This window comes from Dermacentor albipictus, chromosome 10 (genome assembly GCF_038994185.2).
Source record: "Dermacentor albipictus isolate Rhodes 1998 colony chromosome 10, USDA_Dalb.pri_finalv2, whole genome shotgun sequence".
NCBI lineage: Eukaryota > Metazoa > Arthropoda > Arachnida > Ixodida > Ixodidae > Dermacentor > Dermacentor albipictus.
The window spans coordinates 30,283,253-30,310,483 of NC_091830.1; the positions used below are offsets into that span (position 1 = coordinate 30,283,253).

Genomic DNA, 27,231 nt, shown 5'->3' on the forward strand with positions numbered 1-27,231 from the left:
GCGTGGTAGGTTGACATGCTTAGCCCGGATTCTGCATTTTCGTCTCAACTCGCGGTGTTCTAAAAGTGCTTGAAGGGTGCCTGTCGTCGTCTGTAACGACACCGTCGTCTACACTAAATTGGTAGGAATTTTCACAAAACATTTACGTCAATAATGCACCTAAACCAACGCCATACAGATTTTAATGCATTTGACTTCATATACAGGATGTTGTTGTTAAAAACTTTATTAAAACAAAGGTGTTCGGGGCACGCAGGCCCTTGGGCCCCCGCACGACCGTACTCCACTCATGTGTTTATGTTCCGTAGGTCTATAACACTTGCAGCCCGGATGGTCGCGATAGTCTGCGTTGCCGGGTCCTCAGAGCGGAGCACAGTCTCCCAGGCTTCCCACGATGTCAGATGCTCCAGGGCCCGCTGGGGAGGGCCCGCCGGGCAAAGCGAGAGGATGTGGATGGCGGATGTGAACGGTTCGGGACAGAGGGCGCAGGCGGGGGGTAAGGAAAGAGGGATGGTAATGGGATAGGGTGACAGGGGAGGGGAGTGTGTGGGTCTGGAGTCACCTCCAAAGTGTCGCATGTCTGTTGTCTAGGGATGGGTGAGGTGGGGGGTGGATCTGACTTGCGGCCCTATAAGCATGCGTCAGATCGCTGAAAGAGTGCATGCGCTCTTTCGTGAATCCCGGATCGGAGGCCACCTGAGCCCGGTTAATAGAACCTCGGGCTAAAAGGTTGGCAGCTTCGTTTCCGAGATTCTCGGAGTGCGCAGGCACCCATATCAGCTCCACATGGCGGGGTGGACAACGGGCGAGTCCAGTATGCAAAAAGCAGGAACATGGACTCGGCCTTGTGCAAAATTTAGTATACCTGTTTTTGGATATGTTATTATGCACCGGGCTTCCGTATGGGTGATGGCAATGGCAATCGCAGCTTCCTCTGCAGCTTCTGGGGAAGTGTGTGGGGGAGGGGTAGTGTGATGTGTGGGGAAAGAGAGGTGTCCACCACGGCGGCAACCGCTTGCTCTACCGCGCATGCGGCGTCCAGCCATACGGCGTCCGGTTCGGGGCCGTAATAGCGAAGGAGCGCTTTAGATCGAGCTCGGCGGCACTACTTGTGGTGTTGTGGGTGCATGTTCGTCGGGAGCGGCTTAATAAGCAGCTCCCGGTGGATGTGGCGAGGGGTGGCGAGCAGTGTAGGGTGTAGGATCCCGAGGGAGTCCAGGATGTGCCGCCCAGTGGATGTCTGTGTCAGGCGAATGTATTGCGCCTGTCGGTGGGCTTATACAAGTTCCCCGATAGTGTTGTGGAGGCCCAGGCCGAGTAGTCGGTCTGTGGGTGTGGTAATGGGGAGTTTTAGTGCTACTTTGTACGCCTTGCGTATTAAGGCATCTGGGGCATTTGTATCGTGTCGGGATAAGTGTAAATATGGGTTTGTGTAAAACACACGGCTGAGGACAAAGGCATGGATGAGGTGACATAGGTCGCGCTCCTTCATGCCTCTGTGGTGGGCTGAAACCCGGCGAATGAGGTGTTAAATCGCACCTACAATCTGCTTGAGTTTCTTCAGTGTGTTGGTGTTTTTTCCACCGCTCTGGATGTGAGATATACGGGATTAATACGTTACGCAATAACTTCTGAGTTAGTACCGGAACCGACTAAAAGCAAGGTATTCGACTGGCTACTTAGGGACAGAGGAGGGTATGGCTTCCCTTTGAATCTTTTCGGAAGTATGCGAGTCATGTGTAAGACGGGCAGGCTACGCAGTGTGAATGGCTTCTCAATGTCGAGAAGCCTTTCACACTCAGCTGTCCGAGCCTAGCGGTATTGTTTTATTAGCAGCACCAACTCGAAGCAGTTTAGCTCGGAAGACCCAGGATGTAAAATATATGTGTTTGTCAACATCTATACCTGAATTTTCTGTGAGTTGGACAATGGTGTACTTGCGACTGCATTCTATAGGTTGTCACCGTCAATATTCTAGTGCAAAATAATCTGACCCAGATGGTCCAGAGTCAATATCGAGTTAATCAACAGAAGAATACCGCAGTTGGAAACGCGAAAAGGCAACCGCGCCGATTTAATCGAAACGAGAACGTCGCTGTTCAGCCTCCGCACTGTACACTGACTTACGCTGGCTCGTTAGAATGCGAGGCGATCGAGGTGGCCGGAGCAGCCGGTTGCCGCCGGCATCTTCGGTTCCATCGTACGGCCTAGTTTCGCGTCGAATGCCTGTGCGTGAAATGGCGTTCTGTGGCGCTGGTTCTCCGTCGGGGGTGTAGCTCAGATTCTGTAATCTTTCAGGCCGTCCAAAAACGATGTTCCGCGGCCAGAATCGGCCGTTTTCACAGCTCGCGAAGAGCCAGCCATCCTGCGTCCTTTCACGACCGTGGCCGGAAGCAGAATGAAGATTAATACTGCGATGAAGATTAATGAGCGATGAAAAGGAAGGCGCCATGCCAGGGACTCGTGAGTCAGCGCCCAGCACCCCCAAGTCGGCAACCACGAGCATGGATACCAAATCACCGCAAGATATTCCACGCCCTTCTGATAAAAGCAACGAGGAACCCATGGAGTCTGACCCTGTGGCTGCGAAACGACGCCACGACGATGTCAGTGCAATGAGCCAGGAGCAACGACTGCGTCTCCTAGACCGCCAGTGGGGCGTAGGTGAAGGGAAAAAGCAGCGTGTCACCAGCGGGCAACGATCGTCGTCGCTTCCTCGCGACGACAACCCGAAGACCTAATAATGGAGGGACGGCACTACACGGCGCGGCGTTGTGCGCATGAAGGTAAGCGCCGTACTGGCGGCCTGGTCTTGCTTAACGATGGCGGCATTTGAAAGACACCTCGTAGTAGCCACGCTTAATGTCAGGGGTCTTTCATCCAGGAGGAGGCAAAATCAGCTGCTGAGACTCGTGACTGAGCAGGAATTGGATATTGTAGCGATACAAGAGACCAAAATCGAGAGTCAAGACCGGACCGACAGAATGGTGCTCTCGTTCAGTAGTCGGTATGATGTTTGCGTGTCTCATGCCGTGGGTACCTCGGCAGGTTGCATGCTGTTGATTCGCCAGTCTCTGGGAGCGATTGTGGAAAGAGTTGAGACTTGCGTTTTCGGTCGATGGATTGTCTGTGACATCACACTTGCTGGTGTGGAATTGCGAATTATCTGTATTTACGCACACACTAACACGGAAGAGAGGCGAAACCTTTTTGAGACAGTCGGCAACCATTGTGACACAGACCGTCTGCTTGTCTTACTTGGCGATTTCAACTGCGTAAGCATGGCACGCGACAAAACCAGTGCGACGCCCTACCGAGATGCGAGTACAGCCTGTTTAAGTGACATAATTGATCGCTGTCATCTAGAGGATGTTGGTGATTGTCTCGGATGTGGTTCTGGCGTTCGGTTTACCCATTACCAAGGAACGAGTCACGCGCGTCTGGATCGGGCGTACGTATCTGTTGAACTGATACCGTACTGCGGCGAATACAGCGTACAACCAGTGCCGTTCAGTGACCATTGTCTTGTTGTCTTCCATGTAGGTAAAAGAAAAGGAACGAAAAGCAAATTTGTGTGGGAAAACTGGAAACTTAATGAGAAGCTTCTAAACGATGATATCTTCGTGGATCGCGTTACGTCGGCGATACACGAACTGCCAATGGCGGACAACGAACTTCTGGGAGCGAAGTGGGAAAGATTTAAGCAGGCAATGAAAATGATGGCAATTGAACAATCGTGCGCTATAAAGCAAAAGCAAAGGCTGCAGGAAAACACGCTGAGAGATGACCTAAAGTTTTTGATAATGCAAGAAGGAAAGCAGCCAGGCACTTGCACCGAAGAAATGCGCACCGTCAAGCAGAAACTAGAGGCAATAGATACGGAGCGATATCGAGGAGCGATCGTGAGGGCGAGGGCACAGCGGCTGATAGCGGGCGAAATGCCCACAAAACGTGCTCTCGGCTTGGAAAAAAGGCACGCCCGCAAGAATGACATACCAAAAATAGAGTGGAACGGTGTAATCTACGTAGACAAAGGAAATATAGAAAGGGCCTTTTATGAGTACTACAGCGGGCTCTTTGGTTACACCAAAGTAAGAACCGAAGACTTCAAGACCCGTTTCCTCTCTTTAATGCCGCGGCTTAGTGATGATACGAAAGAGCGGCTAGAACTGCCCATTTCAACAGAAGAAGTGCGGAAAGCCATAGAAGACCTCAACCCGGGAAAGTCCCCAGGACCAGACGGGCTAGTAGCACCGCTTTATAAGGCATTCAAAGATGATTTAGCACCGGTTTTGGCTACACTGTTTAATGAGGCTTATGACAAGGATATGCTTCCTCCTTCATTTTTAACATCCCATACAATTTTAATACCAAAAAGCGAAGATGAAGCTAGACTGCGACAGGTTACCGCTTACCGACCCATATCCCTGACTAATGTAGACTACAAGATCTTCATGAAAATTCTGGCTAAAAGACTCCAAGCCGTGATGCAAGAATTAGTGGGACCACATCAGACCTGTGGTATCAAAGGTCGCACCATATATACCAACATACACACAGCCCGGTCCGTGCTCGAGTGTTGCGATGCTTTGCATGAAAGCATCGCAATGCTCCAGCTCGATTTAGAGAAAGCCTTCGACAGGGTGCCGCATGACCTCTTGTTCTCTGTTTTAGAGCACGTTAATGTTGGATCAGTCATCTGCCAAGGCGTAACCATGGCGTACAGAGGATGCACGACGCGGTTGTTAGTAAATAAGGGGGTGGGAGCGCGCATCCAAGTGCAACGCTCTGTGCGTCAGGGCTGCCCCCTGTCACCATTGCTTTTTAGAGCGCAGCTCTTTGGCGTCCGTTCCTGGGTTTCGCGTCGTCGTCGTCGTCGTCGTCGACGTCGTCGGCCTCGTAACCAGCTCGCCGACGAATCTGCTGCTCCGCCGCCGCGCATGCGCGCTGTCGGCTCTCCGGGTGAGGGAGGATGATGGAAGGGAGGAGGAGAGACTGTGGAGGAGGGCTGGCTACACAAATGGCTCTTTGGCGTCCGTTCCTGGGTTTCGCGTCGTAGCTCGCCGACGAATCTGCTCCGCCGCCGCGCATGCGCGCTGTCGGCTCTCCGGGCGAGGGAGGATGATGGAAGGGAGGAGGAGAGACTGTGGAGGAGGGCTGGCTACACAAATGGCTCTTTGGCGTCCGTTCCTGGGTTTCGCGTCGTAGCTCGCCGACGAATCTGCTCCGCCGCCGCGCATGCGCGCTGTCGGCTCTCCGGGCGAGGGAGGATGATGGAAGGGAGGAGGAGAGACTGTGGAGGAGGGCTGGCTACACAAATGGCTCTTTGGCGTCCGTTCCTGGGTTTCGCGTCGTCGTCGGCGTTATCGTCGGCCTCATAACCAGCTCCGCCCCCCTTTCATCCCCCCAGCGCTAGCAGCGACCGACTGATACCGCTTTCGTGAGTCCGCTACCGCACTCACGAAAGACGTCGTGCACTTCCTGCAACTCGCATTAACCGTCCATCGATCCACACCGATGTTAGTAGTGGGGGACTTTAATGTTGACATAAAGACAAACAGCAATTTCCTAACACTTATGCCGGAGAACATCCCGTTCCTCTCGCTCGTAACGCGTCCCACGGCTGTGACAACCTCGCGAGGCACTTGTATAGATCTCGTCTTTGAGAATCAAGCATTGGTGTACCAAGTCAAACATATATCAGTCTATTTCTCCGACCACAAAGCTTCCTTCATGACTGTCAAGAACTGTTAGTGGAGTCTTTGTTAAAGGAATACGTGTGAAAAAAAAAATTCTGTGATAGCGCATACATGTGTTGCTCGATTTCTTTGCCTCAATCTATCGAAAAGGTGAAACAGCTTATTTGCTGCGCTCAAATTTCGCATTAGGAAGTAACGTAATCGTCGGTAATTTTTTGTTTGTATATTGAACCTTTTTGTTTGAGCGTTATTGAAAGCAACAGCGTTCATGGTTTTCGTTTGCATGCGGCGGAGGTCCGCATTCTCGCGTATGCTGATGACATTGCCGTATTCTGTGCTGACTACGAAAGCGTTCGTGTTGTGGTTCAAATTGTGAAAGACTTTTGTTCTGTGAGCGGGAGTGCTGTGAACTGGGCTAAGTGTTTGGGGTTCTGGCACGGCGACTGGCCCTTAACCCCAACGAATTTCGCAAACATGACTTGGACAGCAACCCCAGTAAAATATTTAGGAGTGCCGCTGGAGAATTATCGCGACAGTGAGCCATATTGGAAATGCCAAGTTGCTGAAATGCGTGAGAAAGCCGACAGGCTCAAAGGCTTCAGCTGGTCTATTTTCGCGCGTGCTACAATTTGTAACCTTTTTTTTTGTAACCAAGCTGTGGTATGTCTTGCAAGCAATTCATTGTTCTCGCGTCAATGTGCAGAAGTTGCACCGTGTATTTGCGGTTTTTGTGTGGGGAAGCACTTGGGAGCGGACACGACGCACCAATCTGTTTCACCGCGTCCGCTCTGGAGGACTAGGTTTGGCCCATCTATATCTGCGCCAGTTGGTTAACCGATTTATGTTTTTTCGTGACACGAATGACCCCTTTTTGCGAACTGTGTGTCAGGTTAGGTTGGGCAGGGTTTTGCCAAATTTGGTTGTTAGTTCGGAGAGTATGCAAGGGAGCATTTTTGGCTTCCTTAAAGAGGTGTACATGGCATGTCGCGTCTTGCAAGTGCGATTTTCGTTTGAATATTTGTCAGTGGTGTCGCGAAAGAAACTTTATAAGGACCTGTGTGAGGTCTTTCTTCCGGTACCGTTGTACAGGTCGTTGTACTGTGCAGGTCCATGGCAGTCAGTTCTAAAACGTGTGAAAAGAATGACTGTACCAGGCGGAGTTAAAAGTTTCTTCTTTAAGCTCCATACGAACACTCTTGAAGTCAAGACGTATTTGGAAGCGAAGGGTTTCTTTGTGCCTTGGGGAAATCATTGTTTCATATGCCGGAAGCCGGAAACTATCGAACATGTTTTCTTAGATTGTTGGGAAGCCCTTTTCTTTTGGGACATTCTCCAACGCACGATTAAAAAAGACTTACCGGTTGATGCTTTCGGAATTAGATTTCTGCCCGTCGAGAGTGAAGACGGGATTCCTTTTGACATGATTATGATATTGGGCCTGCACAGTATTTGGCGATCCAGGATGGCGGTCAGCCACGCAGACATTGATGCCAGGCCCATAAGACAGTATTTTTGTGAATCTGTTAGCAGAGCTATTGAGGGATACAAGATACAAAACCCAGTGCCTGAGTGGCTTCCAAGAATGGAAGCTTTGCTACACATGCGTGAATTTTAATCTCATCACGTAACCCCAAGTGAGGGTGACGTATTTTTAACATACGTGTTGTGTTCTTCGCGCGGACTGATTTTGTAAACTGACGTGTTGAAGTCGGCAATAAAGAAAAAAAAGGGGTGTAGCTCAGATGGTAGAGCGCTCGCTTAGCATGCGAGAGGTACTGGGATCGATACCCAGCACCTTTTTTATTTTTTTTCCACGTTTTTACTTTTTCACTTCACACGACTGTTCAGGAACGATAATATATAGCAAGACTGGCAATAACGCGACACCGAAGACGCAGCGAAACGAGTAGAATGATGCAAGCGAATTAGCCATACTCTATTGAATTTTATGTCTTTTCTTTAGCGATGGAAAAACGCGTGTGCACAAGAAATAAAGAACAGCCACTAACTTAAACTGATAATAGCAGTGTTTCATGTAGACCTGACTACATATGATAGACGTATATAGGCCAAGCGCATCAAATGCTTTGGAGTGCGCAGTGGCGTAGCCACAGGTCGTCAGGCACCCGGGGCCCATAGGTCTCCTGTCACCCTCGACCCATCCGGGTGTAGCCAGGAAGGCGAGCATATCGAAAGTTTCCGGGGAAGAGGAGGGGGGTGGGACTTGATGCTTCAGCGCCAGCACGGCAGTCTTGGATACCGTGCATGTCCACCAGGGCACCCCTTTTCGCTTTCGTTCCCAGAGATTGCGAATGTAGCATGTATACACGCTGTTTTATTTTCAGCACCAAATAACACAGGGTGCTGCAACTTGGGGTATGCGCATTTGCACATCTGCTGTCCGACTGTAACGATTGGCAGCCAACACCGATGCAGCATCGTGGAAAATATGGCTCACATGTAACAAAACTATTTTAATAAAGTTTTAATTAGCGATTTTAGAGGCAGCATTGCATTTACGAAATTGAAGCCCGTCAGTAATGCGTTGCCCAAGAACTTTACAACAATCGTCGTAGTTACTACGGCGTGCAGTATTTTGGGCTGCCGGCAGCCCTGAACCCAAAAGAAAATTATACGGCGTGTCAGTGACGCTGATCTCTCCGCCCTACTGGAAAACGCCACCTGTTTCACTGCTACGCGGGCGCTAATACTATATCACAATTACGATTTCTCTTCAGCCTGATCCATAAAGCCTTTTTTTTATTTGCTGCTTTTCGCAAATGTGTTTATCCGAGGTGCGGTACTGCAACAAGACTGGGAACGGAATAAAGCAGGCTTCGCGCCCCCCCCCCTCCCCCCATCGATTACTGGCGTCACCATCATTAACTGAACCTCTGTAATATCCATTATGTGATCTTGCAAGCTTTCATCCGGAGCCCTTGTCCTGTGTCGCAACTTATCGGCGTATGTTACGGCACATTCTTCAGCTGTGTGGACAAAGCGCCGGCAGGCATTACGATGTGGGGATCTGCAGTTTCGACGAATGCGCCCAACCTTGTTACAGCGAAGACAAAGTGGGGGCCGGAATGGAATCAATACAAGGCTCTGCACTCCACAGATGTAGCAGATGTGGAACGTCCCCCACGCCCACTCCATCGGCAAAAGTCAATGCCACGTCATGATTTAGGGTACGCATTTGTTCCATTTCCGATACTCTTCAGCTTTATGCTGATACAGACTTCACTTTCCCGTAAGCCTGGAGCGCATCTCGAATGTACTCGTCTTCCAAACGCTCAGGAAGCCATATAAGCTTCGTTATTGCTTCCGTGGGCTCGAGATCAATTACGACGCAGCGTCTACCTTTTACGGATAATTCTCCGCACGTGACTAGCTTTGATTCTGTCATTGCTGATTTGCACGTCACCATCCACACGTTCCAAATCTGAAATTGACCGAGGGAACTTATTTCCTTAAGGTCAATAACGTTCCGAAGGGCGTCTTTGAAGTCTTGAGCTCTGTACGGTCGACCACTTAAGTCAGCATGCAGGAATACGGAGTCCACAACTAGCTTACCGGGAGGAAGACGAGGCAGCACAACATGGTAGACACTGCTGCTGGCTGAAGACTGAGCAGCACCTCGGCCAGGGGACGATAAATCCTTTGGAGCGGAGAACATGAAAAAAGCGACCGTTCGGAACGCCGTCTTCTTCTTAACGAACTGAGTAAGTACCTGTTTTGCAGTAGTTATCCGCTGTTTCGTAGTGCAGCACGGCTAGGGACACAAAGCAAAGCGTGTGCTCGTCCGTAGCAATGTGGTACCTGGGCAAAAGTACGTTTAAAAGCAAGATTCCCCAGTGAAAGCCCAGAGATTTCTGTGACCGCACAAACCTCCCTGTAAAAAAATAAAAAAATAGAAAAGGAATGCTCTCTTCGGGAAGCACGTCATGGCTTCGTCTGAGGTGAAAGTTGCAGCAACCACCGAGAAACAGAACATGTTCAAGGAGCTCTTGGCCAAACTTCAAGGAACGCCAGTCGGCTCGACACACGCATTAACTAGCAAGAACACCCCGCAGTCAAAACGTTATGGTGAGCTCTTGATCCAACTGGCCTTTTACGCGCCCAACCATGTAGTAGGCGGATGTTGTCTGAAATGGTAGGCGTAGTTAAAGCCCCTCCACACACGTTTTCGCCGACCAAGTTAAATACCGCCGGCTACTCTTATCCCCCGCGTTCCACCCTCGCTCACCTCCTCAGCTTTCAACATCAAGCGGAACTGCGTAGTCTTAGCTTCCGGTTTCAAGCGGAAGCGACGTCGCTGTTCCATAGAGGTGCGAGAGTTCGACAAACAATTATTCAGGAACCGGGATTCCCAAAAGCGGAACTGCAGGAAAAAGAAAATACAAGAAGCGGGATTTGCGGAAGCGGAACTGGCTTTAGCAACGAATCGGGGAACAGCGGCGCAGATCAAAGGATCAAAGGCACAACACGGACAAAGCGCGATCATGCTTTGCCACGAACGAAACAGGTGCGAAGCCGAAGTGGCTCCGCAAAAGGCGTGCGAGACACGCCTCAGTTTATCTTAACTATGCGGGGCCGCTTTCAAGAAAAACCGGTGGGGCAGGGTATCCCGTTCCGTCGATAGCTCAGTTGGTAGAGCGGTGGACTGTAGAGCTTTCATCTAAGCGGACATCCATAGGTCGCTGGTTCGAATCCGGCTCGACGGACATTTTTTGTTTTGCGAAGAGTAAAAAAATGAAGAGATCGGAATTGACGGGTGAGTTGCCCAACATAAAAATTTTCTCGCGTCACCGCGACGTGTATCATGGGAGATGACTAAACCAATCGCATGTTAAACTTGAGTAAAATGCACCTGGCTGTTAAAAAATTAAATTTTGCGGTCTTACGCGGGAAATCCGCGATGTGATCATGAGGCACGACAAAGTAGTGGACTCCGAATTAGTTTGGACCACCTGGGGGTCCTTAAACGTGCACGCAATGCACGGTATACACGACTGCTTTTTCATTTAGCCTATATCGAAATGCGGTCGCCGCGGACGAGATTTGAATCCTCTGCGCCTTCGAGCATAGTAGCGCAACACCAAAGCCGCTCTGCCAACCCAGCGGGTAGCACGGCGGTTGAGACGCATGATTCGATCCTCGTAATTGGATCAGACAGTGCGTGGATGTACTGCACAGACGATCCGACAGCGATGTCGTCGACGCCGCCTCGATGGATAAGCCGGTTATCAATCCACCGAAAGGGTGTATGGCCGCGTATAACAGCAATCGTGCATGTCGTGTCCTGTGCCCCGTTATTAAGCGCTGCTCCGTTGCAAGCGTGTGTACCAAGCCGTCCAAAATTAGCACACTGCTGACCCAAAGGGACCCACGTTTGTATGAACCCGACGGAGGGATGTCGAGTTGGTTTGTTGGGCTGAAAACCGGCCGTCGGGTTCGAGTAAGCGCTAGCAGGCCGGGCCAAGCGTTCGTCGAGGCGAGCTCGGTCAAGCCGCCTCTAGGAGGTGGAGTCACTCATTCAACCGGCTTGGCAAGGTGCCTGGGGACACTGTCGGATCTGGCTCGGTCTAATCGAATTCAGAAACTCAACCAGCTCCCGTCGAGTTCATGTAAGCGAAGGTAATAGTATAACTGAAGCTGTTTGCCAAAGTTACTATACATAGAATACGTTTCGTGCTGTCTTTTTTAGAGCGCAGCTCTTTGGCGTCCGTTCCTGGGTTTCGCGCCGTCGTCGGCGTTGTCGTCGGCCTCGTAACCAGCTCCGCCCCCCTTTCATCCCCCCAGCGCTAGCAGCGACCGACTGATACCGCTGGATGCCGCTGACGCCGCTAGAGAGTCAAGATAACGTGACTGCATAGAACACCGTCGCCGCCATGCAGAAAGAGGAGGAAAGGGTCCCCCCCCCCTGTTCTTGTGTGGCGGATAGGGTGCTCTTCAGTTGCCGACGCGCCGGTTATTTCACGTAGGCCCCGGCACGTCGACGAATACGTGACCACCTTCGCATGGCTAGACCTGGTTCTTAGCGCTGCGGAAGCGAGGGTATCATATTGTTTGTGTCGGCATCGGCGCCGTTGTCCCTGAAACCAACTCCGCAGCTGGGGTTGACTCACTATCGGCGTCAGCGGCATCAGTCAGTCGCTGCTATCTCTTCCCTCCTCCCTTTATCGTGTTGTCCGCTTGCTGCGCGCGCTTCTGCCCCCATCGTTTGCCACTGGGTGTACACGCCGCCCCCCTCCCCCTTCTTCCTGCGAGTCTCCGGTTGTCAAAGCGCCGGCTCGAACTTAATTCCTTTCTTCGCTCCTCCTCCAATGCAACCCCTGTGCGGTGGCAATCAGAGAGCCAGATCGGTGGCGGCGGATCTGTATATGTGCACCGCCCGAGCCGAAATTGCCGCTGCCGTTCGCCCTGTGCGGTGGCAATCAGAGAGCCAGATCGGTGGCGGCGGATCTGTATATGTGCACCGCCCGAGCCGAAATTGCCGCTGCCGTTAGACAAACAGCAATTTCCTAACACTTATGCGGGAGAACATCCCGTTCCTCTCGCTCGTAACGCGTCCCACGGCTGTGACAACCTCGCGAGGCACTTGTATAGATCTCGTCTTTGAGAATCAAGCATTGGTGTACCAAGTCGAACATATATCAGTCTATTTCTCCGACCACAAAGCTTCCTTCATGACTGTCAAGAACTGTTAGTGGAGTCTTTGTTAAAGGAACACGTGTGAAAAAAAAATTCTGTGATAGCGCATACATGTGTTGCTCGATTTCTTTGCCTCAATCTATCGAAAAGGTGAAACAGCTTATTTGCTGCGCTCAAATTTCGCATTAGGAAGTAACGTAATCGTCGGTAATTTTTTTTTCCTTTTTTTCTTGTGACCACCATTAGAGAACGTTGTTTCATGGATCTCGGAAACAAAGTGGAAAACGGTGAGTTAAGAGTGTCTCTAGTTTCATTCGATTGACGAAACTTCATTTATCCTCGCGACAACTAGATCACATCCCTTTTAGGGTGAAATGAGAACAAACAAAGGAAAAGAGAAACCGCAGCGACCACCGCCTCCTTCCTGTTGCTGTTCCGCTCTCCTTTCTTCATCCGGGTTTCACATTAAACGCGGTGGGCTATTTAAGGAGTCCTGTAACCGGTCGCCTTCATCGGGGATGTAGCTCAAATGGAATCTCTTTGAATTCGAGATGTATAATGCGTCGGATGCGCAGCACCTCTATAATTTGTTCTTTCCATAGTTTTGCTTCGAATCTCGGACACCTATTCTGTAATGTTCTGAACAAAGCGACAACAAACAAGGTATGTCGAAAAGCAAGCATTGTCTGCTTTTCTGCGTTCATTGTTTCTTCACGCAAGTCAGTCAGACTGGAGGAAAATCAGGCACTGAAGCAGTGCTTGCGTAATGCACCCCTATGTCTGCCCAGACAGCCTAGGATTGGTGGGCTATAATGGAGTTGCCTATAGGTCGTGGTCATGGTTTTTAACTACCTCGGGAATAGCGTACTGATTGGTATGTTACGAATGTGAAAATACAATCTCTTTACCCCGGCTAGATGCTGAAGGTAGCGTCCGCCTCTTTTGGAGAAAATTATCACCACGTATGGATGCTTGTCATAAAACGTTTGTTATTCGACTAAACATAGTGGTGAAGATGTAACATCACGTGGTAGGTTGACATGCTTAGCCTGGATCCTGCATTGTCGTCTCAGCTAGCGTTATTCGAAAAGTACCTGAAGGGTGCCCTTCGTCGTCCGTAACGACACCGTTGTCTACACCAAAATGGTAGGAATTTTCACAAAACATTTACGGCAATAACGCACCTAAACCAACGCCATACCGTTTCGAATGCATTTGACTTGATATACTGGATTAATACGTTACGTAATGACGAGTGAGTTAATACGGAAGCTCACTAAAAGCAAGGTATTCGACTGGCTACTTAGGGGCAGAAGAGTGTATGGCTTCCCTTTGAAACTTTTCGGAAGTATGCGAGTCATGTTTAAGACGGGTATGCTACGCAGTGTGAATTGCATCTCAATGCCAAGAGGCAATTGTTCGAGCTTAGCGATATTGTTCTACAAGCAGCACCAACTCAGAGCAGTTTAGCTCGGAAGACCCAAAATGTAAAATATATCTGCCTGTCCGTCACTGCAAACGATTTGTCTCTTAGTTGGACAGCGGTGTACTTGAGACTGCAGTCTTTAGATTGTCACCGTCAACATTCTACTATGAAATGATGTGACCCAGACGGCCCAGAGTCAATGTCGGCTCAATTAACAGACGAATAGCGCAGTTAGAAGCGTGAAAAGGCAACAGCGCCGATTTAATCGAAACGAGAACCTGACTCTCTAGCCTAGGCATTGTACACTGGCTGACGCTGGCTCGTTAGTATGCGCGGCGAGGTTGCCAGAGCAACCGGTTACCACCGGTATCTTGTGGCCCATCGTACGGCCTAGTTTCGCGTCGAAATACTACGGATGAAATGGCGTTCTGTTGCGCTGATTCTCCGTCGGGGGTGTAGCTCAGATGGTAGAGCGCTCGCTTAGCATGCGAGAGGTACTGGGATCGATACCCAGCACCTCCACTCATTATTTTTTTTTTTCAGGTTTTCTTTTTCACTTGACACGACTGTTCAAGGCGATAATTTATAACAAGAGTGCCAATAACGCGACACTGAAGACGCAGTGAAACGAGTACGACGATGCAAGCAAATTTGCAGATGACCAGCAGCATCGGTGGAACTATGCTCGTTAGGACACAGCGCTTCGTAAGCTTTGCAACACCACGGCGGTCCAGCAGGCATAAGTGCTTGCACTTTATAGCATGATTTTAAGACACATACGCACCGCATAACATGAATTGCAGACTCTTGTCCTATGTAGTGTTTGTGCTTGAGCTGCTTCTCTTTCAGTGTTCAACTCAAGCGCGAGAATATTGCGCAATAGAGACGCGATGAAGGATCAGTAGAAATGACGCTACATAGACGCCCAGTAAGAAAGTGATTCAAACATCGATTAAGCATCCATTAATGTCCCACGGAGGTAAGAAGAAGTGTAAACATAAATGGAAACAAACGTGTTCACAGAACCGTCAGTTTACCTTCTTCTTGTCTTCATCGAGGAAAGTGTCTCGCCTAGTCCTATGCGAAAGGATGTATCAGACTGAACTTTCAAACATCCTCAGATCTCTTAATCGCCACGGGCATCTTCATTGTATATTCTTTTTATTTTCATGTCAAGTTAGCTGACTCGTTTATTTTCCCGAGGATCTTGAAGTAATCTAATAACTTGCTGCTCTTTGTCACCAGAACTAATAATTTAGTGCGCCGAGATCAGCCATTATTAACTCGTTTGCGCTTCTTGCGTAAAATTCTTGGAATTCATTCATTGTCCACATCTAAATTTATTGATATTATGCTGAATGTTGTGCACATAGAAGCGTCAGGTCTACATAAATCATCCTCCAGAACTGCTCACTGATTGCCATTTTGCGTGAAGTTGAGTTTACTGCCACATTGTCAGGCATTACTTACTAATGTCATCCCCGATAAATTCAAAGTGCGAGGCTTTTTGAAAAAAAAAGAAATAAGTTGGGCTGCATCAGAATGGCAGTGCCATATATGACGCCTCCAGTGACCAACGTGTTTTCGCAGTAGCCGTGATCACCGTGGTAACGTTGGCCGTGACCATGTCATGGCGGATTGCGCTACCTTATCATTGCAGCCGAATAAAAAAAAAATATTATTGGCATCGCCACAAGCGACACTCATTTCACTTATTGTGAACTAATCGGTGGGTAGGGTGGCGAGTAAGTAATGCCCCCCCCCCCCCCCCCCCCCCCTGAGTAAGCATTAAGTAAGCTCCCAGCGTTAAAGAAAGGAAACGTGTGCAAGACAGATGACGATTACAGTTGTGGGACAAGATAAGCACCAAAGGGCGTAATCTTTTTTAAGGAATGTATTCCGGAGTCGTTATCCGCTGTTGCGTAGTGCGGCACGGCTAGGGGCAAAAAGCAGAGCACGTGCTCGTCCGTAGCAATGTGGCACCTAGGCAAAAGCACACTTAAAAGCAAGATTCCCCAGCGAAAAGTACACAGATTTCATTGACCGCACAGACCTCCCCGCAAAAAAAAAAAAAAGAAAGGAAGGATGCTGCTCCCTCGGGAAGCACGTCGCGGCTTTGTCTAAGGTGAAGGTTGCAGCAACCACCGAGCAACAAATGATGTTCAAGGTGCTGTTAGCGAAGAGTTGAAGGAAGGCCAGTCGGCTCGACACACGCATGAACTAACAAGAACACCCTGCACTCAAGGCATTACGGTGAGCTCTTGCTCCAACTGGCCTTTTACTCGCCCAACCACGAAGCAGGCGGTGGTTGCCTGAAATGGTAGGCGTGGTTAAAGCCCCTCCGCACACGTTTTCGCCGAGGAGGTTAAATGACGCCAGCTACTCTCCTCCTCCGCGTTCCTCCCTCACTCACCTCCTCAGCTTTCGGCGTCAAGCGGAACTGGGTAGTCTCAGCTTCTGGTTTCAAGCGGAAGCGACGTAACTGCTGCATAGAGGCGCGAGCGTTCAGGAAGCGAATATTCAGGAACAGGAAATCCCATAAGCGGAAATGCCGGAAAAGGAAAATGCAAGAAGCGGGATTTGCGGAAGCGGAACTGGTTTTAGCGACGAATCGGGGAACTGTGGCATGACTTAGCAAAAGCGGTGGTGGCGCGTGGATGGAGCCGCCTATTCTGACGGCGCTTTGTTTCGTCACACATTGCCCCTCCCACATCGTGCCGATCGCTGCGACTCAGCGACGGCGCGACCAAATTGTTGGAACCCAGTCTCGCAGAGCCCACGACGTTGCGGTGGCCGCTAAGCGACGGAATTCGCTGTGTTGCTAACCGAAATTTGCGTCAAGTGAAACAGCCTATACGCGCGTTTGTAGTCCGACGTTATCGGCTCGCCGGCAAGCGTCGTTCGACGCTGGGCGCGTCGGAGCGCGCTGGCCGCGTCCGCGGTTTCGTTGGCTGCGTCTGTGCGTCGAATCATCGGTCGATTCTATACACGCTGTCGTTCTTGCAAACGTGATGTAACGTGTACGCGCGCTCATGCTACGTCGGACTATATTTAGCCCTTGAACCTTCGGCTACTCACGTGACACCGCACCGGCGAAACTCTGAGCGAGCGCAGCTGCGACGCCCCTCTGCAGCGCATCACGTGGCGTGACGTCACACCTGCCGCACTCGCGCTCCGGAAGCTCGAGGTCATTGCGACCGGATGAATGACCTTGGGAGACATGCCGTAGTAAAGCTTTCGCCCTAAAGATGTAATGGCTCTTACCTCTGCGAGGCAGAGGCTACAAGTCCTCGGAAAGCCGAAGCAAACAGTGCACGGATTCCTTGGAATCACGCGTACGACATACTGAACAGCATACGTTTCAATAAAGACCAAGCCCGAAACAAGCCTCCGAGCCAAATAATTGACGATAAGGCGCTCGTGATAGCAAATCGAAGCACGTAGCTCTGCCCGCATACAATTCCCGGTAATGATTACTGTTGCGCAAGCTGTCACGGCAACGCCAATTTTCGACGTGGGTTGTGACGTCCCTGGCATTTCGTATATAAAGTTACAAGCCTAGCAAATGATTTCAATGTTGTTGAAGCACCGCTATTGGCGATGGCGTGCTGTCAAAGTTACCATTACTCCCATTCCTACCAGTAATCTAAAATAGCACTGCTATCATTTACCTAAAGCGATAAAACATTGCTACCCCCTCAGAAGTTGTAGTGGTTGTTTTCAACAGCTTGGTTAGACATCCACTTTCGCAGGGCCGGGATGGCGAGTTTTTTTATTAAGAGCCTAAATGAAGGCTTACGAGCAAACAAGTAGTTTCTCCGCATGCACAGCTATGACTCTCCAAAGAATGCGTATGATCCCTGTATAGCCTGTAAAGCATGGCTACCTAAGCGACGTAGCCTGCTTGCGTTACGCAGGTTCTCATGTTTTATGTCTATAGGGGGTCCGCTGTGGTGACAATTTACCGCACATTTGCACCAATGGTATGTTTAGTTGGGCGCACTGAAATGTTCAAAAGTGTTCGAAAGATATTCTCATCTACAAATAGCGGCTATTATATTCGGTACTTGAAAGTTTCAAATATTCGCACACCCCTGCGATGGTGACACACTGGAGAAGTCCTGCAGGACGCGCTAGTAGTTTGTTTACACAGCTTTGGAAAACGGTTATTTCAACAAGAGACGATACGAACACTGAGCCCCAATCACGGCACAATTCCACCAGGACGATAGCATATAGAAAGTACGAAGCATTGTATACACGAGACGTTGTAAAAGAAGTGTCCGAGTCTAAACTTGCTAACATATAACCATATAGACCTACGGAAACGCACAGTTACACATAAACAGATTTTAACATTGCACAAAGGGATGTTCAGTATACAGAGTGTACACAATGTTTATGTACAATGTTGATGTGACTTTTGTAGTTTGTAGATGATGTGAGATTTGTAGCGATTCTATAAGATCTGTACATGCAAAAGATGATTATGCATACGAGAGCTTACTGAAATCATGGGCACCTACATACATGTATATTCAATGAATACTTTTGATTGCATGGTTACAAGAACCAGGCTGGTTGAAAATTAAGCCATACGCGAACATCACCCGGTGACAGGAAATGGCATGACCATTGTCGAAGGAACTCATCTTCCCCAAGAAAGAGCAACTCCTCTGACAGAAAGTACAGTAGCTCAATGTAGAGTTAACAAGCAAACTTATTCACCCGTAGGCATGTTTACAACTGTGGTATGAACGTAAAGTACAATATAAGGTATAGCTCATGTTATACATGATATTTGATATAAACAAAACATATGAGCAAATGAAATAGTAAATGGTGTCCGCCTGACACTGGTTTTGCCACACACAAAAACAACAACAGCAACGAAACATCTTTAGAGCGTCCATGCAGAAACAATATTGTGAGCCTCGAATTCATGAATTGCACCCGGGGCACATACAAATGCAAAGCCTCATCTGAGGCAAACAGAATTTGAGCATCATTCTGGCTATAGGAAGGCCTTGCCTGGGGAGACGGTTAGGTACGGCGTAGACCGGCGGCGAAGAAACACGGCTTCACAGAGTTCGATGCTTTCTCGTGTTTAACAAAAGTTTATTTGAACAAGGGACGATTCTCACCGAACGCACAACAGTGACCGCTGTCAATGTAGCCAAATGTATGCATGCGCAGTTACCATATGCTATCTCTAAGAGCCTTCGTGCTTGTTCTGGGTAGAGAGCAAATTTTCATGTGATATCTAATTAGCATTTTGAGCAACTCTAACAAAAGCATTAAATGTTAATTCTCTTAAGGACTGCTTCATTTTCTTTAATGAAACATCTTCAACACCAGGCAAATACACCTGAAGTTTATATGCTGTTCAGGTGCATTTTTTTCCAAATTATACGAAACGGATTTGCCGTGAATAAAAGGTGAGAGTGGTCGGCAAAAAAAAACAACAAAGCACAACAAACACTACAAAATCAACGATACTTTTTTTCTCTCTTTATTAGGCTAAAATTAAAAAAAGAATATGAAATGTTCGGAATAGAATTTCTCGTCATTTACGTTAAGTTGTCGTTTCGCTTTCTCTTCGTGATATTGCGCCTAGCTCGAAACAAGGCCGAGGAATTCCTCTCTTCACTTTGACGTGGATCGTTGGGCTTTTGCCGTCTTTATTTCTCTAAAAGTTTCTTTAGCGGTGAAATTTCTGAAGAATGCTTCACCATAGTATGAGCATCGAAAACTCTAGCTGTGGTCCGTCCAAGGTCGCACATATGGAAGTATTTAGCCTGGCGAGGCCCCAACTGTGGGCAAAAAGTCATACGCCTTCTGCAAGAACTGAGGTGCGTTGCGCACCTTCGTCAATGCCACACGACTTATCGGCGGACTCGTCAAGCAAGAGTTAAAGCACCGGCGTCTCAGTGGGAGCGTCTCAATAAAAAGGGGCGCGTCAGCAAAAAATGCGCAATGTTTTAACGCGTCGCACCCATTTGGGCTCCCGGATCCACGATTTAAGCGGCTTTCCCCAAATCGCAATTCAGGAGCTAATTGGACGCATGTCCTACCTCTACGAGGAGCGAAGTGCAACTTGCGGCATGCAGTTGCCTCCGTCCACCTCCACCTCTGCCACGTGACAGGCTTCCCACGTCTCACACACATTCACTTTTTCCGATTTCGACACTCCTCATGCCAACCCATCAAAAGTCCTAAAATATAACTTGATAAGGTACAAGCTTGGGCGAGTTGGTGATTCAATATCGACATGTGTGCACAGCGTAAAAGACGAGGACTGAAGGAAGAACACAACCCAGACATTGACTTCAACTGATCTTTATTTGCGAAATCGCCAGAACTATATACAGGAGCAAAAATAATGAAAAACAACTTTGACAACAAAAAACCACATGAACCCCTATTGCATCACATCCAGATACTTGATTTCGCTTTTGGTTAGGTCAGTAGTCGGCATGCTGATGCAAAGGTCACTTAGCCACTACATCTTTTCAGCCTGTAAGATTTCACGAGCAAGCTGTTCTTTGTGTTTGGAGATTACGACGCAGCTTTCAAATTCAGGGTCGCAATGGCAGTCTCTGCAGTGAACGCCAAGATGTCCTTGCACGGCGGTGTAAACATTGTAAAAATGCTCTTTCATTCGCTCATTCAGACATCTACCTGTTTGGCCAACGTATCTCCTTCCGCAATTCAAGGGAATCATGTAAACCACACCCAGGGCGCATGCTCCAAAACGCTTCCTATGGTTAGTATTGCAAATATTTTTTCGTGTGGCATGAGCATCCGCACTGATAAATTTTTCGGGGCACGAAAAACAACTTGAACATCTACTTGGTAAAAGACTCTAATGATATGATTGCGTATATGTCAAGTAATGACAAGGGCCTCAACGCCTGCCCTAGTGACATCAAAGACTTGTGCTACTATTTACCGCATGATACGCTGCTATACAGTGCGTACAGGACTGCATTGACAACTACGGCTTACTTGCTTTCCTGAATGCTTCTGCTGTTTCAGTAGTCGGCTTCCTTGTGCTGCTTGGATTGTACTTAAAAAAAGTGTGTTTCTATTAAAGTGTTTTATAAAGCTGTCTTTAAAAGTGCTATTAAAGTGTTTATAATAAAGTGTGTTTATATTAAAAAAGCGTTGTGTGCATTGGTTCATGCATGCGCATGTATGCATTGGTACATGCTCGTGCATAAAAGCCGAGGCGCTTGACCGGCAGATCAAATTTTCGATGATCGCCGACTGTGCTAGTCGCTATCGCCATTCTTTGAGTGTAGTCTGATTTTGAGGGCAAAGGTTCGCCAAACAAAGCGCTGATTTTGGATGACTATGCATTTTGAATATCCTATGCCGGATGAACTATGCATTTGAACTATGCCGTATGACTATGCATTTTGAACATCCCATCGTATTGCACTATTGGAGAGGGAACGCACAGCGGAGAAATAGGAATCCGATGCCTACACGCCACCCACGTCGCATGAGTGGAAGGGAGAATATCCACGTCTCCTCGAGCAGCAACGTTAAGACATATCTGATAGTTTTAGTTTGTCCACAAGTCATTTGCGGATTGCTGGGTTACGCAAGGTTAAGTTGATACAGGTACCTGTGTAAATGCACACAGGTACCTGCATTTATATTGCAGGTACCTGTGTATTTACCTGTGTAGCTGTGTACCTGTGTAGTACCTGTGTACCAGGTATATATATTGCTTGACTATAGATATCAAAAGCAGTCGAATTGCTGTCCATAGATTTACAAACAGGCTGTTTGCAAGGAGTCTGTTGCAAAGGGGCACGTACTAGTCGACAAAAGGTGCAGAGCCATAATTGCAAAGGCTGTCTATAGACAACCTATAGAAGTTGCAGGGACGCCTTATTAACTTTATTATAGACTGACTGATTGACTTTGAGTGAGGGCTACATGTGCGGCGCAGGTGTAGCAAAAAACGAAGAAAATGGGAGAGAGAGAGAGAGAGAGACGCATTATGCAGGAGTCTAATATTTCAAAATGGCGCCTGTGAGGTCAAGCGGCAGCGGTAGACGAAAAAGAATGCTATGCAAACTATGAACTCAACAAAACAAAAACAAACAGTTGGTAAAAAGTGAACAGTGGCATAAACCGTTGATTGCAGCGTCGGGCGAAAGCTGCCTTGGGACATTGAGCATGTGCAGCGCTTCATTTTCTGCACTGTAAGTAGATATGCGTTGATAGCACTAAAGGCGTAACTTACGGGGAAGAATACAAACTATTCATTTGCTAGGGCCATGTGGCTACAATATCACCATCTATGGTGATATTGTAGCCACATGGCCCTAGCAAATGAATAGTTTGTATTCTTTATGGGATATTCTATTCTTGTACATGATCCTCTAGGATTATGTACAAAAGTTGAAGCAGGTTATTTCAATGAGGCTATGATTTTTTAACTAAAGATAACGGTGTCATTCGTCGTGGTGCATTACTTAAGGCTAGATTGGATTCGGAGCGGAGCTTTTCGGCGTCCGTTCCTGCGGCGACCGTCGGCTTCGTACCTCGTAATCGATGGAGCGAGCACAGCGAAAGATCAAAGCGAACGTGGAGCGTAGCGGTCGAGAGAGAGAAGGAGATTCTTGATGGGAAGGAAAGGTTGGGGTAAAGTGCAGCGCAGTAACTGTCTCTCAACAGAGGACACCTCAACCGCGCTGCACAGGGGGTAGGGAATGAAAGTAGGGGGAGAGAAAGAGCACCAGAAACAGCAGCCCGCCGCGGAAACGTGATGGAGCTAAAGGCGGTCGGCGAGGCCGACAGCCTCGGCGAATGTCAGGAGCGCACGTAGAAGTGTCCTGTGTCGTGAAGGGCAGCCCGAGGGGTGATGTAGCGGTAGCGGTCGATGAAACGCGGCGAGAGCAAAGATATTGCGAGGAAGAAAGCGGAGAGGGGAAGGTATGGCGAAAGCGTGAGAAGAAAAGCGCCGTGCCGCGCAAGACGGAATATGGCAGACAATGGCTACGAGATGGAGCCATAGTAGGGCGCGTCGTCAGGGTGCCTCCATGCGCTCGCTCACTTCCGCACCGTTCGCAAGGGACGCGCGCCCAAAGGCTGCGTCTGTTCTCCAAAGCGCTGCATGAGTGGAGGTCTGTCTGCGGCACCTGCTGTGAATCACGGCCACGTGTCAGCCACGCCCAGCCACCTGCGATCTCCCAATTAGCGAGGAAGTCGCGCCACGCTTCGCTTCGTTTGGAAGTGCCGCATGAAACAGATTTTTGGGGAGGGGGGGGGGGTTTACGAGCCTAAACCAGGATCTGGTTATGAGGCACGCCGTAGAGGGAGCCTCCGGAAATTTGGATTAGCTGGGGTTCCTTAACGTGCACCTAAATCTTAATACACGTGTGCTTCGGCATTCCGCCGCCATGGAACTGCGGCCACCGCGGCCGGGATCCGATTCCGTGACTTTGTGCTTAGCAGCCCAAAACGTAACAATTAAGCAAGCATGGCGTCTCATAGGAAACGGTTGGTACGTGCCTACCAATATATCGCGAAATAAAAACACCTAAACAGCTGCGCTCAAAATTCGCATTAGGGAGTGTCGTAATTGTCGCTGAATTGTTTTCCCCACAATCTTCCTTTGTTTCCACGTGAGGTAAGAACACGCCTAACGGGAAGTGGGTTGCGTATGCGGCGCGTTAATGGCACCACAATAGCAGCGAAAAGAAAAGCACAACGACGCGGACAAAGCGCGATCAGTCATTCTGGCCAACGAAAAAAGGTGCGAAGCAGCAAAGGCTCCTCCGTGTAAGGTGTGCGAAACAGGCGTCGGCTATCTTAACTGGGTCACACTGTGCGGGTCCGCTTTCAAAAAAGCCGGTAGGTGCGGTGTTTTCCGTTCCGTCGATAGCTCAGTTGGTAGAGCGGTGGACTGTAGAGGTTTCATCCCAAGCGGACATCCATAGGTCGCTGGTTCGAATCCGGCTCGACGGACTGTTCTTTTTTTTTTGCATATCAAAAAAGTAATTCGGAGGTAACATAATTTTCACGTTTGTGTTGCCTTAATATGAGGATAATTATATTCTCTTAACTCTTTCTTTAGTTCGCGTTGGCATATTGCGGCTAGAAGAAACGTAACATATAGCAGCGGTTTTGCTCCGAATGGTTACTAAGGAAACTATTTGTGGGGGATCGAAATTCCTAAGCTGAGAAATGAATCCGGTATTATTTTGATCGCACCCGGGTGGTGAGAATAATACTGGATCCGCTGGGCTTTAACATGGAACAAAAATGTTTTTTTTTTTCTATAATCCCCTCCCATACCTTCACGAGCGCCGTCGCCGGGTATCCAACCGGCAACCTGAGGCTGAGCAGCGCAATGCGATAGTAGACGTGTGACGTTTCCTTTCCAGAGGTATTTCTTTTCTGCAGTCACCACATGGCGTAGGTGCTAAGGCGTCTCTCGTAAGGTTGTATTCAAACTGAGCTGCTAAAAACCTGTTGTTAGAACACGACTGTTGGAAGGGACGCTTCGGCCTTCGCACCTGAGGTGAAACATTACGGGTCTGCCCTTGTTCCGTCGATAGCTCAGTTGGTAGAGCGGTGGACTGTAGAGGTTGCACTCAATGCGGACATCCATAGGTCGCTGGTTCGAATCCGGCTCCACGGACGGCATTCTTTTCTTCCTCGTCAGGGAAATGTTTTTTATTGTCAAGTTGGTGTTGGCTACGTGTATCGTATGCACATTCAAAACCAGTGGCCATGTGTTGGGCTTCAAATTACCCGCGTAGTTTTCGCTCTGGCCGAAATGTTAGCGTTTTTTGTGTTTTGTATTTCTACAGTCACGCGAAGAGCAAAAACAAAAGAGCGCAAAACAACAACAAAACGACAGGTAGTGATCTCACACTGACGGGCGGGTGACGTGCCCAACAATAAGAATTTTCTCATGTCACCATGACGTGTATCATGGGAGGCGGCTAAACGAATCGCATTTTAGACTTCACTAAAATGCAAGGCGGTTAAAACAAAATCGAATTTTGGGATGTTACGTGCCGAAACCGTGATATGATGATTAGGCACGCCGAAGTGGTGGAATCGCGAATAATTTTGACCACCCCCATGGGGCTTCTTCAACGTGCACTTTACTCGCGGTACGCGGGTGTCTTCTTGCATTTCGCCATTATCTAGATGTCGAGGCGAGCTTGGCCAAGACGCCTTTAAGAGGTGGACTGACTGATTCAACCGGCTTTTCAGGATGCCTGGGGACACCGTCGGATTGGGCTCGGTGAAGTCGAATTCTGAAACTCAACCCGCTCGAGTCGAGTTCCTGCAAGCGAAGGTAAAATAGTACAACTGAAGCTGTTTGATAATGCTACTAAAGCTAGAACACGCTTTGCTCTGTTTTTTCTTGCTACAGCCAGCGGAGAACGTTGTTGCAAGGATTACGGAAACAAAATGGAAAATGGAGACTTGGGAGTGTCTCTAGTTTCATTCGATAGACAAAACTTCTTTTATCCTCGCGACAACCAGATCTCACCCCTTTCAGTGTGAAATGAGAAGAAACAAAGGAAAAGAGAAACAGCAGCGACAACCGGTTTCTGCTGCGGTCTCGCTCTTGTTTCCTTGTCCGTGTTTCAGACCAAGCGTGGTGTGCAGTTTGAGGAATCGTGTAACATGCCGCCCTCGGTGGGCATGTAATTCAGATGGAATCCCTTTGAATGCGAGAGGTGTACAGCGATTTATATGGCTCACGTCTACAATTTATTTTTCTATATACTTTTGCTTTGCATCTCGCAAACCTCTTCTGTAATGTTCAGAACAAAGAGTGAACAAGCGACGTATGTCGTAAAGGAAACAATGTCTGGTTTTCTGCGTTGCTGACCCTTGGCGCAGGTCGGTGTTTCATACTGGAGGAAAATCAGACACGAATATTGTGCTTGCGTATAGCACCCGCATGCTTGCCCAGACAGTGTGTGATTGGTGGGCAATAAAATCAATAGACTTCATGCTCATGGTTCCTAATTACCTTGCGGACAGCATATAGTGACTGGTACGCGACGAACCTGAAAATACATTTGCTTCAAGTACCCCGGTTAGGTGCTGAAGGCCGCATCTGCGTCTATCTGCAGAAAATTATCATCACTATATGAAACCCGTCGCTGCTATTCGTCGCCTGTAATGACACAATGATCGACGCCAAATCAGCGGGAACTTGGAGGAAACATTTACTGCAATAATGCACCCAAACCACTTCCGTACACTTTCCAATGTATTTGACTTTATATACGACACTCATACGTTAGGTAATAACTTGGGAGTTAATAGTGAAACTACTATTGAAACTAGCGTTGAAACTATTCAAGGTAGCCGAGTGGCTACGTAGAACAGATGAAGATATGGTTTCCTTGTGGAACTTTTTGGAAATACGTGAGTCGTGTGTACGATGGGTGGGCTACGTGGTGTGAATGGCACTTCACTGCTAAGGGCCAATTGTCAGAGCCTAGCGATATCGTTCTATAAGCAGCGCCAACTCAGAATGTAAAATATATCTGTTTGTCCGCTTCTGCAAATGAATTGTCTTTGACTTGGACAGTGGTGTATTTGCGACTGCATTCTATAGGTAGCCATCGGCAATGTCCTAGTGTTAAATAATGTGACCCACATGGTCCAGAGTCAACGTCGACTCAATTAACAGACGAATACCGCGGTTGGAAGCACGAAAAGAAAACGACGCTGATTTAATCGAAACGAGAACGTCGCTGCTCAGCATCCGCACTTTACACGGACTTACGCTGGCTTGTTAGAATGTGAGGCGATCGAGGTTGCCGGAGCAGCCGGTTGCCGCCGGCATCTTCGATTCCGTCGTATGACCTAGTTCCGCGTCGAATGCCTGCGCTTGAAATGGCGTTCTGTTGCGCTGGTTCTCCGTCGGGGGTGTAGCTCAGATGGTAGAGCGCTCGCTTAGCATGCGAGAGGTACTGGGATCGATACCCAGCACCTCCACTGGTTATTTTTTTTTCGACCTTCTTTCTTTTTCCCTTGACACGGCTGTTCAGGAAACGATAATTTATAGCAAGACTTGCAATAACCCCGCACCGAAGACGCAGTGAAACGAATACGACGATGCAAGCGAATTAGCCACGCTTTAGTGAATTTTATGTCTTTTCTTTTAGCGATTGAAAAACACTCGTGGATAAGAAATACAGAAGAGCAGCAACTAAATAAAACGTCGAACAGCAGTGTTTCATGCAGACCGGAGTCTACATGGTAAACGTACATAGGCCATGATAGACGGACTATCGATGATAGATGGGCATGAAGCCTATGAGCACAGGTACACAGGCTTCATCTAGTTTGAACGACTGTTCTCTTGTGTTTATAAAAAGTTCATTTCATCAAGAGTCGATACGGAGAGTGAGCCACAATCGCGGAAATATTCCACCAAGGCGTTAACATATG

The 27,231-nt window shown here is 48.5% G+C and overlaps 6 non-coding genes across 6 annotated transcripts; all 6 read left to right on the forward strand.

Annotated features, from left to right (window-relative positions):
* Positions 1 to 7,426: 7,426 nt before the first annotated feature.
* Positions 7,427 to 7,499, forward strand: TRNAA-AGC (transfer RNA alanine (anticodon AGC)). The gene has a single exon. It is a non-coding gene; the product is annotated as a tRNA-Ala (tRNA).
* A 2,832-nt stretch (positions 7,500 to 10,331) lies between these two features.
* TRNAY-GUA (transfer RNA tyrosine (anticodon GUA)) lies at positions 10,332 to 10,423 on the forward strand. The gene is given in 2 exon segments: positions 10,332 to 10,368; positions 10,388 to 10,423. It is a non-coding gene; the product is annotated as a tRNA-Tyr (tRNA).
* Positions 10,424 to 14,228: 3,805 nt separating this feature from the next.
* Positions 14,229 to 14,301, forward strand: TRNAA-AGC (transfer RNA alanine (anticodon AGC)). Its single transcript has one exon. It is a non-coding gene; the product is annotated as a tRNA-Ala (tRNA).
* Positions 14,302 to 23,673: 9,372 nt separating this feature from the next.
* TRNAY-GUA (transfer RNA tyrosine (anticodon GUA)) lies at positions 23,674 to 23,766 on the forward strand. Its single transcript has 2 exons — positions 23,674 to 23,710; positions 23,731 to 23,766. It is a non-coding gene; the product is annotated as a tRNA-Tyr (tRNA).
* Positions 23,767 to 24,349: 583 nt separating this feature from the next.
* On the forward strand, positions 24,350 to 24,442 carry TRNAY-GUA (transfer RNA tyrosine (anticodon GUA)). The gene is made up of 2 exons: positions 24,350 to 24,386; positions 24,407 to 24,442. It is a non-coding gene; the product is annotated as a tRNA-Tyr (tRNA).
* Positions 24,443 to 26,702: 2,260 nt separating this feature from the next.
* On the forward strand, positions 26,703 to 26,775 carry TRNAA-AGC (transfer RNA alanine (anticodon AGC)). The gene has a single exon. It is a non-coding gene; the product is annotated as a tRNA-Ala (tRNA).
* Positions 26,776 to 27,231: the final 456 nt, after the last annotated feature.